The sequence below is a fragment of the Pan troglodytes genome, chromosome 9, assembly GCF_028858775.2.
Source record: "Pan troglodytes isolate AG18354 chromosome 9, NHGRI_mPanTro3-v2.0_pri, whole genome shotgun sequence".
Classification (NCBI taxonomy): domain Eukaryota; kingdom Metazoa; phylum Chordata; class Mammalia; order Primates; family Hominidae; genus Pan; species Pan troglodytes.
Window position 1 is genome coordinate 40,794,211 of NC_072407.2, and position 15,489 is coordinate 40,809,699.

The window sequence follows — 15,489 nt, forward strand, 5'->3', positions numbered from 1 at the left end:
GATTTTGAAAATATTGGCTTGTAAGATGCTAAACATTTATTTATTTATTTATTTGAGACAGTCTTGCTCTTTTCACCTAGGCTGGAGTGCAATGGTGCGATCTCGGCTCACTGCAACCTCCGCTTCCCAGGTTCAAGCAACTCTCCTGCCTCAGCCTCCCCAGTAGCTGGGATTACAGGCGCCTGCCACCATGCCTGGCTAATTTTTTTGTATTTTTGGTAGAGATGGGGTTTCACCAGGTTGGCCAGGCTGGTCTCGAACTCCTTACCTTAGGCGATGCGCCCACCTCGGCCTCCCAAATTGCTGGGATTACAGGCGTGAGCCACCGTGCCCAGCCTAAACATTTATTTATTAAAGAAGGGTTTATTTAGTTGTGTATTTTTTATTTTTTGTCCATCACGTATGAGTCCATGAAGACAGAAGTAATGTCTGTCTTTTTCACTACTGTGTCCATAGAGCCAGGAAGAGGACCTGGCATGGAGTTGCTCAATAACTATTTTCAATAATACACATTTATTGAATGGATTATTTAGCAACAACTATGACAGCAGTTCCAGGAAATCTAGCAGTGAAAAAGGCAGACATGGTCCCTGCCCACCTGCTCTTAAACAGACATTAAACACATGATGACATGACTAATTATAATGAGGATTGATATGGTTTAGATCTGGGTCCCTGCCTAAATCTCATGTCAAACTGTAATCCCTGATATTGGAGGTGGGGCCTGGTAGGAGGTGATTGGATCATGGAGGTGGTTTCTGATGGTTTAGCACCATCTATCTAGTGCTATCTTGTCATAGAGCTCTTAGGAAATCTGGATGTTTAAATGTCTGTAGCACCTCCCCCACCTCTCTCTTCCTCCTGCTTCAGCCACGTAAGATGTGCCTGCTTCCCCTTTGCCTTCTGCCATGATTGAAAGTTTCCTGAGGCCTCCCCAGAAGTTGTCATGCTTCCTGCATGGCCTGCAGAACCGTGAGCCAATTAAACCTCTTTTCTTTACAAATTACCCAGTCTCCGATATTTCTTTATAGCAGTGTGAAAACGAACTAGTAAAAAGATAAAACTGAAAATCTTAAAAGTGGTAGAAATGTACTTTACTATTTGAACTTAAAATGTACAATTGTCCACCAATATTTTGATGTAGCATCAAGATATTCTGTTTGAATAGGTTTTGGTTGCACAAAGTTCTACATTTTCCTACTTACATAAATCATACCCCAGATTCGTATCTATGATTGTCAGTTTCTGCTTCTCTTCAGTGGTGTGAGGACTCAAGATCAGGGTTTGGCAAACTATGGCTCACCATCTGTTTCTGTATGGCCCAGAGCTAAGAATGGGTGGTTTTACATTTTTAAATGGTTGAAAAAAATTAAAAGAAGAATAATATTTTGTGACATGTAAAAATCATATGAAATTCAAATTTCAGTGTTCGTAAATAGAATTCATTGGATCATAGTCATACCCAATCATTTACATATGATCTATGGCTGCTTTTATGTTACAGCAGTAGAGTTTAGTTGCCACTATACAGCCCACAAGACTCATTATGGCCCCGCAAATCCTAAAATATTTACTATGTGACCCTTTAGAGTAACTGTTTGCTGACCACTGTTCAAGATACTTGAATAGTAAATTGAGGGCATAAACTTTGTAGATTCCTACCCCAATAATTTTGTTGGTAGTATGTGTGTATTGAAAAGGGGCTTCAAGGCAAGGCCAGTAGGCTACTTTCTAAGGCATTACATCTTATATCACTAATTGTTGGTGACCCCACTCTATTCAATATTTCCAAAACATTGAAATGTTAATCAACTAAGAAGGGAAACAGCTCTCCTTCTCAGTTGATTCACATTTTATCAATTTACACTATCCTCAATTAAATTATACAATGATGCCAACAGGTATGTATTACCATAAATTAGTTTCGAGATGAACACAGCTGACTCCTGGTAAGCAGACATCTCCAAGAGTGAGGCAGAAGTATATACTGTTCCAGAGAGGAGCCCACTAGCTGTAGACATAGTGAGGTCATCTGTCCCTGTATTTTATGGAGGAATGGAAAGGTCTGGTTAATGCTGCAAGTTGGTCAAGTGAGAATTTCTGCAGCAGATAAGAAAATTTAGTACAAATTAAACATAAATTTGTATAGAATAATTAGAACCATGCTTTTCTAGATGTCATTTATCCATCATGCAAGGAAACTTGCATCTAGAATTTTGAATTTTTAGTGTTATTAATGTGGGGAACTATTTTATGTTACAGAACTTTAAACCTCTAATGTAGGAGACTTTCTTGCCAGGGCTCTCAAAACTCTGATTTTACTTTTATAGAAACCTTATCTTCCATCCAAATATCAAAGTGAAATCCCTTATCCCACTCTGTTTAGAATTCAGTCAATAATTGCAGTCATTTTCCATGCTTTCCTCCAAGATCATTTTCTCCTGCAATCTCTTAATTCAGGAGAGAGTTATCCATAAAGTCTGCTTTAAATTTTTTTTAAAAAAATGCCCAGTCATATGATTCTGTGCCTCATTAAATGAATATTTTATCTTCTGAATAGTAATTTCAATTTATTCAAATGAGGGTAATCATTGCAAAGTATAACATATAATTAAAAAGTAACCTCTTAGCCAGATGCAGGTGTTAAAAATAGAGTTGATGCAGATTTGGTATCATTTTCAGTTTAGAAACTTTGTCTTTTCCTATTTCAGTGGTTCCTTTAGCCCTGGAACGTCACCTCCTCAATGAGCAACTGGCTTGTTTTTATGTTATAAGGATTTGGGATTGAAAAGTCAAAAGGAACCTCTATCTGTCTTTCCTAATTTGCCTCAGTAGATGCAATATGAAAACAGCATAGCATTAAGGAAGAATCTTTTCTTTCTTTTTAGTTTCTCTCTCTGGAGCTGAGTTAAAATGGAATACAGTAATTAAAAGGTTATCTAGAGTAACAAGCTCTCTGCCAAAAGCAGAGCAGAAGGCTCTATTCCTCTGTGAGTTGTTTTATGAAGTAACTCACGGCTGACAATCAGTGAACTAAATCCTCTGACAAGGAGAGATTTACAAGGACTTGTCTATAGAGACAAAGTGTTTCTACAGACTTGAGAAGAGCTGGGACCAGGGATTAGCAGCCCTGCACATAAATACAACTTGTGGCTTCAGGATTCCACAGCTGGGAGCTTTCAATAGCCACTCTGTGTAAATATGCCTATGGAATTGAATTCTAAATATCGATCGTCCTGCATACAGGATTCATATGGCTTCCAGGGTTTATAGATGGGCTAACCAGGTGTTCTCCAGACACATATCTCAACCATGGAGCTCTTTTTCCTGATTTCTTGGGAAGCTATAGTGCTTAAACTCTCTCCTCTTGCTCCGCATCCCAGCACTAAAGAAAGGGCTAACCAAGTTAAGTTTTCACCCCAATCACCTTTCTTCTGGCTCACAACTGTGTATTGTCCATTGTTATTGGTATTTCCTGGCAAGTATGTTAGGTATTGGGAGTGGTGAGGTTATTGCAGTATGAATTAATTGGACATTTAATTCATGACTTTGGATGTGGCTCCTAATATTCAAGGGTTAATTTTGTTAGGCCCAGATGAAAGAATTAATCATCAGAGATAAATTGCATAGGGACTTACATGCATAGAATAACACAGCTGGAAGATACATTAAAGATTATCCAGGACGTCTCTATCATTTTTTTTAATATGAGAAAATTAAGGCCTACAGAGGTAAGAGACTTATATATGATGGCCATCTTTGAACAAAGATGGCCTAGTTCAAAATGATGATTACACCCTGCAGGATTATAATAAGCTACATTGCTTGTGCACTATCAAGATATCGTAATTACAAGTATCTGCTGTGAAGCCAGATTTCCCAGGTTTGAATCCTATCTCTGTAATTTACTAGCTATACAACCATGGAAAATGTGTTTTACTTTCTGTGTCTCAGAGTATTCATTGACAAATGGAGATAATAAGGGCACTACCTCATGGGGTTGTTTGTTTATCAAATTAGTAAATACACATGAACCACTCAGAACAATACCTATGAAGAGTAAATGCTCATGTCGGCACTGGTGCTATCACTACTATCCTATTACTGCTACTCCCTACTACTACTACTAGTTCTTGACTGATTTCTCCCAACTCAATGTGATCTGTGAACCAATAAAAAACATTAAAAAGAAGAAATATACCATGTTTTGCATTTTCATTGGAACAATACATATGAACGTGTTTGTGTATGTATGTGTACTATGTAGGTGTTTAAATCTATTGTATGTGTGTATTCTTTGTGTAAAACTATTAAATAAGATCAGCCAATTTTCCCCTGAACTAAATAGGAACTGACTCAACATTTCATCACTCTCAAGTTGCTGATTTGTAAGTATTAACACTCCATTTTGAATTTACATGTGTCCTTGTGGGACGTATATCATGATATATATTACTGGGGTGTGCCTGGGGTTGGTACTTCCTCATTTTTTTCAATAAGTTGAGTCATAAAGCAACTTTGTGCTCAAAATGTAGCCCATGTGTAGGAGGTAGGAAACATGAATTTACATATTCTAGTTACTCTTGGAATGCTTTTTCTTGGGAGGAGTATAAAATTGGTGGAGTAAATCCTCTACCAAAATAAAGAGAAGGCCTGATGGCTTATACTATTCTCACTTTGTTCTGAAGAGCCTTCACTCATGGTCTTGCAGAAGGTACTTATTTGAAGACTGTTTATAGTAGCTCTGTAATTACAAAAAAGTGGAAGCAACTTAATGACCATTGAGAAGAAAATGGAAAACCAAATTGCAATTTATTTATATAAGATATTACATAGCAGTAAAAATGAATAATCTATGGCAATATAAAATAACTTAAATGAGTGTTGATAACATAATGATGAATAAAATCACAAATTCCAGAAGATAGTCTATAACGTGGCATGGTTCTTATAATATCTAAAAACAAACTACAAAATAATATGTTATTTAAGAATACATATGTATGTGGCAAAACTCTCACATATTAATTTCTAAGTAATAAATAAGTGAATCAATAAAAATGCATGCATTGCCCAATGACAACATTGTATTATGAATAATCCAAGTCTATGCACCCGAGGTCCATAGGAAGAAAAAATAATTTCAAAAAGAATAATCTCATAAGCCATTGTTTTGCAAGAAATAAAACTTCAGCATGTAGTGTGTACAGAATAAAAACCACAGAGTGTGACTTGGGAATAAGAAAGTGTTATTTAAAAGTCCTAAAATTTTTTAAAAATCTTATGTGATAACATCTGTCCTCTGTAGGCTTTTCACTCTGTGATTGCTGGCCAAGACATTGCTATTTGTATTTGAGTCCATGGGGTAAGGTTATGAGATAGCCTTTATAGGACTTTGTTTAAAAGAAATAAAATCTGGGCACATTTCCATTCCCTCCAGTCCTGCTGAAGCCCAGAGTAGAAAAAAGGCAACAGATTCCGAGGACTCATCGTTCAAATACATGGAAAAAAGCCAGACGAATCCTTTTTTCTACTACTGGCTTCGCTTTCATCTCTGCTGTTTGTTTCCTTACTCTGGTGTGTAAAGAGGGGGTGAGTCCCAAAGCAAGAACAGGCCAAGAGAAGATGCATGGCTCAGCTGCTGAGCCAGTGAGCCACCTGAGAGCAGCACGACATGTTTGAAACATGTGTCTGGGTTTCTCTTCTCCCTAAACGCCCGACCTTTGTTGACTTTCAAGTAGCACGGCTGCTGCTGAATAATAACAAAGAACAAACTTGCAAATCATAAAGTGCAAGGATGGGCTTACAGGAGAGGGCTGGGATTCACAGGCTGTTTTCCTGATTTTCTCTTTATCTCTTGTGATGCCAATAAAGAGGTACTTGTGAGAACAGCTTAGAGTTTTGAGCCTTTTCTGACAATACTTTGACTTGTAACTTTCCAACTTGGAAAACTTTCTTCCTCAGGTTGCATGTGGAGAAAATCGGGATGAATTTCCCCTATTTCACTGCAATGCTAGGAGAAAACTACCGCCCTCCGATGGGCACAGAGAAAATTAAACCAGTGCAACCCCTTAGAAGTAAAGGACAGTGAACAGACCAAAGTGGGCTGCTGCTAGTCCCATAGTTTTTGGAAGCATTATGTTTTATATTAACTAATGCAAAGTCTGCTTTCCATTTAGCAATATGCCTGAGCTTGTTTTAATAGAAAAGATATATATATATATATATATATATATTTTTTTTTTTTGCTTGCCAAATTGTCTAAGCAAAACAATGTTTCTGGAATACGTTTATGCTATGACTTCTGGTATCCCAGGGGTACATCTGTATTCATTTATTTGGAGACTACAATTTAAGCTTTGTTGTTCATTATTGTATTAATATCTCTAGCACTTGGCTCAGTGAATATCAAGCATTTCCGAATGCCTGGACAACCTTTCCTTAACCTCATTTGAGTCTCATAACAACCCTCTGGGTGGGCACTGTTATCACCTCTTCTAGTGGCTGGCATCTTAATTTTTGGTGTTTTGGGGTTTTTTTGGTAAGTCCATAATGCATATTTCTAGAAGAAATGCATAGTTCTCATTTCACAGGTGAAGAAATCTCTGGGTTCAGAGAAGCCAAGTTACTTTCCCCAATGTTATACATTATGTAAATGACACAGTTGCATCTAAAATATATGTCTTAAAAATTAATTTATTAATTAACTTTCCCCAGTTTATTGAGGTATAAATGGCAAATATAAATTATATGTATTCAAGTTGTACAACATGATGTTGTGATATATGTCATTGTGAAGTGATTTAATCCTGGCTCCTAGCTATTTACTCTTTCCCTGCTAACTTGTTACTTTCCTAATGGCAATTTCCCTAGTAAGAAACTCTGGAAGAAAAATATTGGATGGTAAAGAGTACATTTAGTTAGGTGCTCAGGAATTGAATCAATTTTTTTTTAACATGTAATCAGTGTATTCTTCAATGAATTTCTTTACTTTCTTGTTGTTCAGACAATTCTAGTATGGGCTCTGTTCATGTCCTAGTGGAAAATGTTGGCATAATAAGGTTGGAAATGTCACTTTGAAACCCTTACTATTGTTTTTTCCTGCTATTCTCTTCCTTGGTTCTCTCTACCTAGCCAAATCCTGCTTATCCTGCACTCAGTAAGTAGCAAGCTTTTTGAGTGCAAGACCTTGTCTTGGAGGTGATATTGAAGAGTGTTATAAAGTTAGTCTTTGGCTTAATATTTTTCAAGCTCAAATGTAGGCTGTTGCTTGCTAATTTTCTGACCCTGGAAAAGTCTGTTTTCTCATCTGCTAAAGGTACATAATAATAATATATACTTCCTAGGATTATTAGAAGAATTAAACAATAATAACTTGTTAATCCATTATTATACTCAGTGTTGAGTATATACTGAGTATTCAAAAATAGTTAACTATTATTTTCCATCTTTGTACTTCTAATACCTAAGCACAGAAGCTAGCATATGGTAAACATTTAACAATGTTAATTAAATGAATCCAGGGGCCATGTTATCATCTGGATCTTTGACAAACTTTAGTAGGCTTATCCCTCTCATCAATTTCCTTAAAGTTAAACAGGAATTGAGAATTGTACCTATTGTTTCCCTCTAACATTTGTTATACCTTACCTAACCAAACCCACTTCCTACCCTAGAGTTATTTGACAGATTTTTCAAATATGTAGGTTCTTTCAGCATAAATTATTGTTAATAAGAAAATGTGTTTTGTTGAGACAGCCTCTGCTTTCTTCTTAGATTTTAAATTGCCAAATTCTAATTTATAGAATTTGATGACATTCCTCCTAAAAGCTGGTCTTTTGTCCTCAGGCCAAATTATCCACCATTAGTCTCTCTCCAGAGCACCTATCTCTTAATTCTGGCATGCTCTGTTATCTTGTTTCCCTTGTTGATGGAAACATCGTTTTTCAATATTGCCTTTAAGCTGAGAAATTCAAAGGTACACATGGGTTTTAGGAACCAGGAGAATACGTGCCACGTGCTGCCTCCTTCTGAGTTTGTTGCTACTGAAGGTGAAGCCCAGCATGTTTCCTGTTTGCTGATTATGTATACCCAGTCACCAAAACTTCAAACCAGATATTGTTTGGGAACAAGGGAAGTGACTGGGGAGCCTTTCACAAGGAATGAACTTACCATTTCACAGACCTATGCTGTTCACCCAGATAGAGACACTGCATTTTTCAAGTTATCAGTTTTAGTGTTGTGCTTGAGTAAAACGGAGATACTGATATGTACCTAATCGTGTGACAGTAAAGTTTGACTTTGCTATCTAAGATGTTCATCTAAAAAAAGACAAAAAGAACAGGAAACTTAAATGAATCAGCAGGGAATACTTTGTAATACAAATCCCATTTTTTAAAAAACTCCTTCTGTTCTGTTTATCAGTCAATGTTGGGTCAATATTATGTGTAGATTTATTTTTCTTATATTCATAGACCAGGTAGAAAGATAGCTTCTCTTTTCAGTTGAATGATACAAAGAGAGTTGCATCAAACATCAGAATAATTATATTGGATAATCAAGTTTTTAAGATGTGAACAGTGACATCAGGTAAACAAGAAAACACCCACCCCGATCTTTCCAGAATCACAACTCAGAATAATGAACGCATCTATCAAAATAAATTCATCAGAAGCTCTCTTAACTGATCTATGCTTATCCTACTTAGCACATCAACTCAATCCTTTCTCTCTAAAACATAGATGACCATGTGCTGCTCACTACTAGGTTCTGGGCCATTACCTGGTCCTCTCTCACACCTCTCCTCTCAGAAATTGAGTAATGTGCTTACCAAGACACAGTTGTGCTTAATTCCAAACCTTTCTATGTCATTGTATTCATTATACTATATTATGTAATTTAAGATAATGATTTTTTTGGAAAGGGAATATCATTTCTTTAAAAAATAAGTTGAATGATTTAAAATCATTGATAAAGATGAGATAGAAAAATAAAATTGCTTTTGAATTAGAGGTAAGACCACTTTAGAGGATTAGAAAAAAAAATTGGAAGGATGCTTGCTTTACTTCCTTTGCAAGTATCTTCAAAGTATCTTCAACTTCTTGCCTTACTTTAAATAGGCCAAAATTGTAAATATTACATGATGTGTTATAGTTATGTTTTGTTGTAGAAAGAAGACAGAGTACTCTACCTGTGTGTCTACTGTTTATCTATCTATTCAAAGAAACACCTTGAATCTGCATAGAAAGATTAGAGAGCGAATGTACCCCTATACATTTTAAGTTAAAATATCAAGGTGTATATATACATTTTGGAGGGTCTACTTTATCATTTTCAAATAATTGACTGTCTGAAGGTATCAACTAAGCCAGACAAGAGGGCTTTTACTCTGATCACAAACCTCATGAAACTGATGGTTGAACATGATGAAAAGAGAGATAAGTTGTTCAGGACCAAGTGACTTCTCTTCCCAAGGTCTCAGTTTCCTTTTCTCTGAAATGAAAGGGTTGGACCTAATCAACCAGAAAGTTCTAATTCTAATATTTTGTATTTCTTGATACCAATTTGGCCAAAGTAAAGACCTTTCCTATTATGTTACCTGTTAGATGGCTTTTCAGTCCCCTGTACTTCTCTCAGGTATACTTTTTTGAACATTGTATTGGCCCTGGAATATTTATTTGAGTTCATCCCAGTCTGTTGTTAATCATTCAAGAGACACTTGTCTGGAAGAGAGATCCAGGTTGAGTTGCATTTGGTTTAGATCCATATTAGAGCATGTTACTCCCTTGCTTAAGGTCTTTCAAGAGCTCACCCTTCGGTACAGGGCATCATGCACCTTCCTTAGTATGCATCTAAGTTTTTGAATAATCCAGCCTCTACAGAGTATTTTAGCCTTACTCTATAAATTTGTATTACTGAACTGACTTGATTTTCCTTATTCCAAGGTGCTGTTTATACTTCTGAGACTTCATGCATGCTGCGTCCTCTGTCTAGAATGTTATTCTTCATTTGTTTTTTGCTGGTTAACACACACACACACATATATATATATATATTTTTATTTTATTTTATTATTATTATTATTTTTTTTGAGACGGAGTCTCGCTCTGTCACTCAGGCTGGAGTTCAGTGGCATGATCTCGGCTCACCACAAGCTCCGCCTCCCAGGTTCACGCCATTCTCTTGCCTCAGCCTCCTGAGTAGCTGGGACTATAGGCGCCCACAACCACGCCTGGCTAATTTTTTCTATTTTTAGTAGAGACGGGGTTTCACTGTGTTAGCCAGGATGGTCTCGATCTCCTGACCTCGTGATCCGTCTGCCTCAGCCTCCCAAAGTGCTAGGATTACAGGCGTGAGCCACCATTCCTGGCCAACTTCTATATGTTTTTAAATACTTAGTTTTGTTGCTCCTTTCTTTAGGGAGCTTTACCTGATTACCCCAGGCCAACCCAGTTACTTCTTCTATGTCTTTCTTAGAAATCTAAGTTTACTACCAACATTTTAATATTCCACAACATATCTCTTCCACTAACCTGTAACCTCCTAGAAGAAAAAGACTGAATCTATGTTTGTTCCAGAACCTGTACATTTTGCAGCATGGGGAAGCAGTTCAAAAATGTTTGGTCAAATGCACTGTTGTAAACATGGGAGTTTGCAACCGGATGTGAAAAAAATATCTAGACTGCCTGGCTAAAACCTTCATTTTATTCATGAAGAAACTGAGTCCTAGATGATTTTATGACTTTGCCCAATGTTTTTACTAACCCTGGAAGCTACAATTCACCCCACTGTGTCTTGTCCTTAGCTTCCCTCCCTGGGATACCCAAATTCAAGAGCATCTGACTCACAAGTTCATAGGACAATATAGCTATTGAACAAGAGATAAAAATTAACATAATGAAAATGGGTACTGGAATATTTCCACCCCAGCTCATATTCCAAAAATGAACATAGGCTAAGGCCTAGTGAATAAGCCTTCTCGTAACTTATCAAGTAAGCCTCCTTCTATCTATACCCCACAATAGCCATCACAGGTCTTAACTGAGGCTATGTCTTGATGTTTTTCTTTAAAGTCTCATCCATTGTTCATCTTCTTTTGTTATGGGGGCCTGAATCCTTGTGATATATAGCCAATTAGCACTAAATGTTTTGATCTGGATAAAAATTCTGCTGATATTAACTACTAGGTAACCTTGAGGTTACTTCAAGTTCAAATATTCTAACTCTGACTATCCAACCACACCCCAATCCTAAATGGAAAGTTGTAAAATGTTTTAGTAGAAAAGAATGAAAGATGTTATTGAGTATAGAATTAATCATTAAAAAGGGACCACTCAAAAGGAAATTAAAGGGCAAAAGTGATGAGCCAGGCAAGTTTAAAAAAACCCAATCCTTAAAGGTGTATGTTGCTTAAGCTTGTTATTCAGAAAAGTTAGAGATAATTTATTTTTCCAAACTGAGACATTTTTGAGAATGGAAAAGAGGACTACTAATAAAAGCACAAGGACAAACCAGGACTGCCTTCGCAAAATCAGAACAAACGGTTACCCAAAAAAGCTCACCTCTGATCAGTTGTAGTTTCATTGCTTCAAGAATGTTCTCCTAGATAAGCCATGTGCCCAACAGTTGGGCTGAGAGTGTCAGATGTGCTTCTGATCTGGTTTTCTATCTCTTCCCATCCATTCTGATCCTGATGCTTCATTTCACCAAACTCCACTCTCGCAGCTTCCCATTTGCCTTGCCTTTCCCATTGGAAAGACATATTTGACTTTCTTAGATCTCTCTTCTTGGCTGCATGTGACTTAACTCTTCCATTTGTTATATGATTTCTGACTCCAGTGATTTTCACACTATTTTTGGTGGCATTCTAGGTTTCAGGGGTTCAATAAATGTGTGATTTTCCTTTAAGTTTTTAAAGATATATTGCCTACCCGTAATTATTTTGGCTGACACAGGGGATGAGAAAGGCTGTGTGGGAAGATAGCTTGCTCCCATCTTCCATTAGAGCAGCTCTCCCTTCTTCCTCTGGCTGTGATTCATATCAGGCCATTGTGGGCACCCATTTCCAATGCTTCCAGCCTGTGCCCAAGCTCCTGGGTGTCAGGAGGCAAGGAACCCAGGCTTGGGCCTATGTTGCAACTGCATTATGATGAGTATCCATCATGCCCTGAGCCTTACTCAATGCTTTAGGGAGGATAACCCTGCTTTTACCTGTTTTAAATATTTTGCTTGAAAAGACTTTAACCATTAAATTTGCTTAAAAACCATGACTCTAGCTGACACAACAGTAACTGACTTTCCTTTGTTTTAGCTCCCAGGTTGCTGTGTCTATGCCTGTGGTGGGCAGCTTCTGAAATAGCTTCCAATGATCCCTGCTTCTGGTATTTACAATCTTGTGTATTCCCTCTCTGTTAGTGTGGGATGGACCTAGTTGTTCACTTTTAACAGACAGAATACTATAGCAAAGGTAATACGGTGTTACTTCCAAGATTAAGGTGCAAAAGCTTGAGTTACTTGAGTCTTGCTAGCACTCTCTTTTCCTCTCCCTTGCTCTGATGAAGCCAATTCCTATATTGTGAGCTTTCCTACAAAGGAAACCTCATGGAAAGGAACAAAGAGAAGCCTCAGACCAACAACTCATGAGGAATTGAGACCCTTAGTCCAACAGCCTATGAAGAACTGAATCCTGCCAACAAGATGAGTGAGCTTAGAAGTGACCCTGTCCCCAGGTAAGCCTTGAGATGACTTCAGCCTTGTAAGAAGCCTAGAACCAGAGGATCCCCCTATGCTGTTCCCACAGTCTTGATCCAAAGAGACTATGAGATAATAAATGTTTGAAGCCACTAAGTTTTGGAGAAATTTGTTATACAGCAACAGATAACTAATACAGTGTCTCGTCCGAAAGGTCAATTTCAGCCTCAGCCTTGCCCCATTTTCCTTTGGCCTCAGGGGAATGAACAAGTCACAAACATCACACAGACTTCAGAGAACGAAGACTATAACTTGTTCTTTTAAATCCTAGATCCAGGCCTGGTTCTCTATCCTGCTATTTACATGCAGAACTCCAGTAGTTCCATCAAACCCTTGCTCAAGTATTCAAATGAATTCAAAACTACTGCTTGGGAAGACAACAACAACAACAACACTCTCTCCTTTTGCAGTGTACTGCCTGTATACAAGTCAGACAACAACTTACAATTTTTAATTTCCTTAGTAAAATAATAGTGATGTTGTCTTCATTTAAGACCTTAAGCTTCTCCTTGCAATCAGCAGCACAGGGCACTTGCATGGAAGGACTTCAGTCTGAATTTGACTGTTATACATTGTTCATTAAAAGTCCTGCTGAGAAAATTGGTGTGTCAGTATTAGAGAAGTTGAACCGTATTTTTATCAGATTTTTAAGGCTTTATCATGATATCGAAGCACACCATGAGCTAGCCACCTACTGGAATGTATTACTCTGATTCTCTATATAAGTGCCTTGACAAAATTGCAATTTAAATTTACTCCTTAAACTTTGAAATAAAGAATGGCCATAAATAGAGCTATAGTGATAAGCTTTTGTAAAATCATTTTCAAAGACACCATCAGTTTGTTGTTCACTGTACGTACATCATGATAAATTTTTTTCAGTTCAAAACTATGAAATAGATATATTTCCCCGGTAAACTGGTATATGTGCTTTTTACTAAACAATAAGAATGATGTAATATACTAACTTTCTCATTTTGCTTTGGCTGCTGCGAAATATGGTTATTTTCTGAGAAGTTATAGTAGCTACCCTTAGCCTAAGTTTGTTACTGTATCTCTTTTCGGCTCCACATTTTAGTATTTGTTTAATTAATTTTCTTTTTATTTGTTTGGGTTTTATATTGTTTTGGTGCCTTTATATTTCAAACTATCACATTTTAGGAAGTTAGGTGGTGAAATGCTGCCCCTTTAACATTTGAAAAAAGGTCTTACCAAGTTAAACAATAAATCTTTCTTTTTTTTTACTTTAATAGTAAAAACCTTTTCACAGAGGATTGAAAACTTTTTTAGAATTTTGTAACTTAATAGGTAGATATATCTTATTTTTTATGTATGTATGTATGTATGTATTTATTTTTTTTGAGGCGGACTCTCTCTCTATTGCCCAGGCTGGAGTGCAGTGGCGCGATCTCGGCTCACTGCAAGCTCCGCCTCCCGGGTTCACGCCATTCTCCTGCCTCAGCCTCCTGAGCAGCTGGGATTACAGGCGACCGCCATGACGCCCGGCTAAATTTTTGTATTTTTAGTAGAGACGGGGTTTCACCGTGTTAGCCACGATGGTCTTGATTTCCTGACCTCGGGATCCACCCGCCTCGGCCTCCCAAAGTGCTGGGATTACAGGCGTGAGCCACCGCGCCCGGCCGATATATCTTATTTTTAAAACCCCCATTATTGAGTAAAATCTCACGGTGGAAGGCATGAGATCCTGGCTTTGCCAGGCAAAATTGGACCTGGAAGTAAGCCAAGTGAGGCTGCAGCAGCGGGGGGTCAACCTTCTGCACAGAGCAGCGGTGGGAGTGGTCATCTTTGGAGGAAAACATGGAGGCTGCTGTGTCCAGTTCTGAATCTGTGGTGAGTATTGTTCTTGTTTGGTTAACTCCTTAGTTTGTACCTCTGGCCCTCTCAGCGTTTCTGTGAGCCACCTAGTATCCTGTAACAAAAGCTTTTTATCTGCTTATTGTGTGCAACTAAGAAACCTGAGAAACACAGGCTTACAAACACACCTTCAGGGGCTAGTCAAATAACAAAAAAGACTGATGGGGTCAGTATAAGAGCCAGGGAACAATGAGTCAGAGGGGAGAAGGGATGTATATGCCCCTCCTAATTGGATTCAAATTCAACTTTTCTAAAACATTCTTTTCATCAAAACTAACTTGGTAACATCTGCGCTCTAAATTTAGCTTATGGGGCTCCCAGTTTGTGACCTTTGACACTGAAATTTATTTAATGGAGTTTTTTTTTTTTAAATATGAATTTAGGGAATTTCTTGCTTGCCTTTTTTAAAAAAATGAAGTTTACATTTTCCACCTAAATATTTTGCCATCTTAGCAACATGGTTGTGACTCTGTGGATGCCCTGGGGTTCCTAAGAAATTCTCTTATACTGATTTACCTTATGGTGAGGACAATCATGATCCAAAGTAAAGAGAAAGGAATAATCCTGGATTATGGATGCTGGATGCTGCTGGCCGATAGCAGCAACACTCTTTTTCAGCAAGTCCTCATTCCTTTATCACAGAGAATAGACTTCCAGGAAAACCCTGTGTTCTGTGTCTTTTAATGGCCCAAACAGTTCCTGACTTGTAACAGCTTTTAAAGCAGCCACAAAACTGGAAGCCTAGCTAACATTTTCAATCCTGGGATATAGCAGAAACGAAAGTTCTGTGGCAAGTGACGTGTCTGAAAATTGCACTGGAAAGAGTGATCATTAGGAGGATTGTTGGCCCGTTTCCAGAGTGGC

General features: G+C 37.7%; 1 long non-coding RNA gene across 2 annotated transcripts in view; it reads left to right on the plus strand.

The window, feature by feature from the left end:
• LOC112204754 (uncharacterized) overlaps nt 1-15,489 on the plus strand; it is a 768,426-nt gene that overhangs the window by 85,322 nt on the left and 667,615 nt on the right. The window contains exon 1 of one of the 2 annotated variants that reach the window (XR_008538022.2): nt 14,200-14,601. The exons of the other annotated variant lie outside the window; for it this stretch is intronic. This is a non-coding gene — a long non-coding RNA (uncharacterized LOC112204754). Of the gene's footprint in view, nt 1-14,199; nt 14,602-15,489 lie in introns of those variants that run through there. 2 annotated transcript variants of the gene reach the window in all.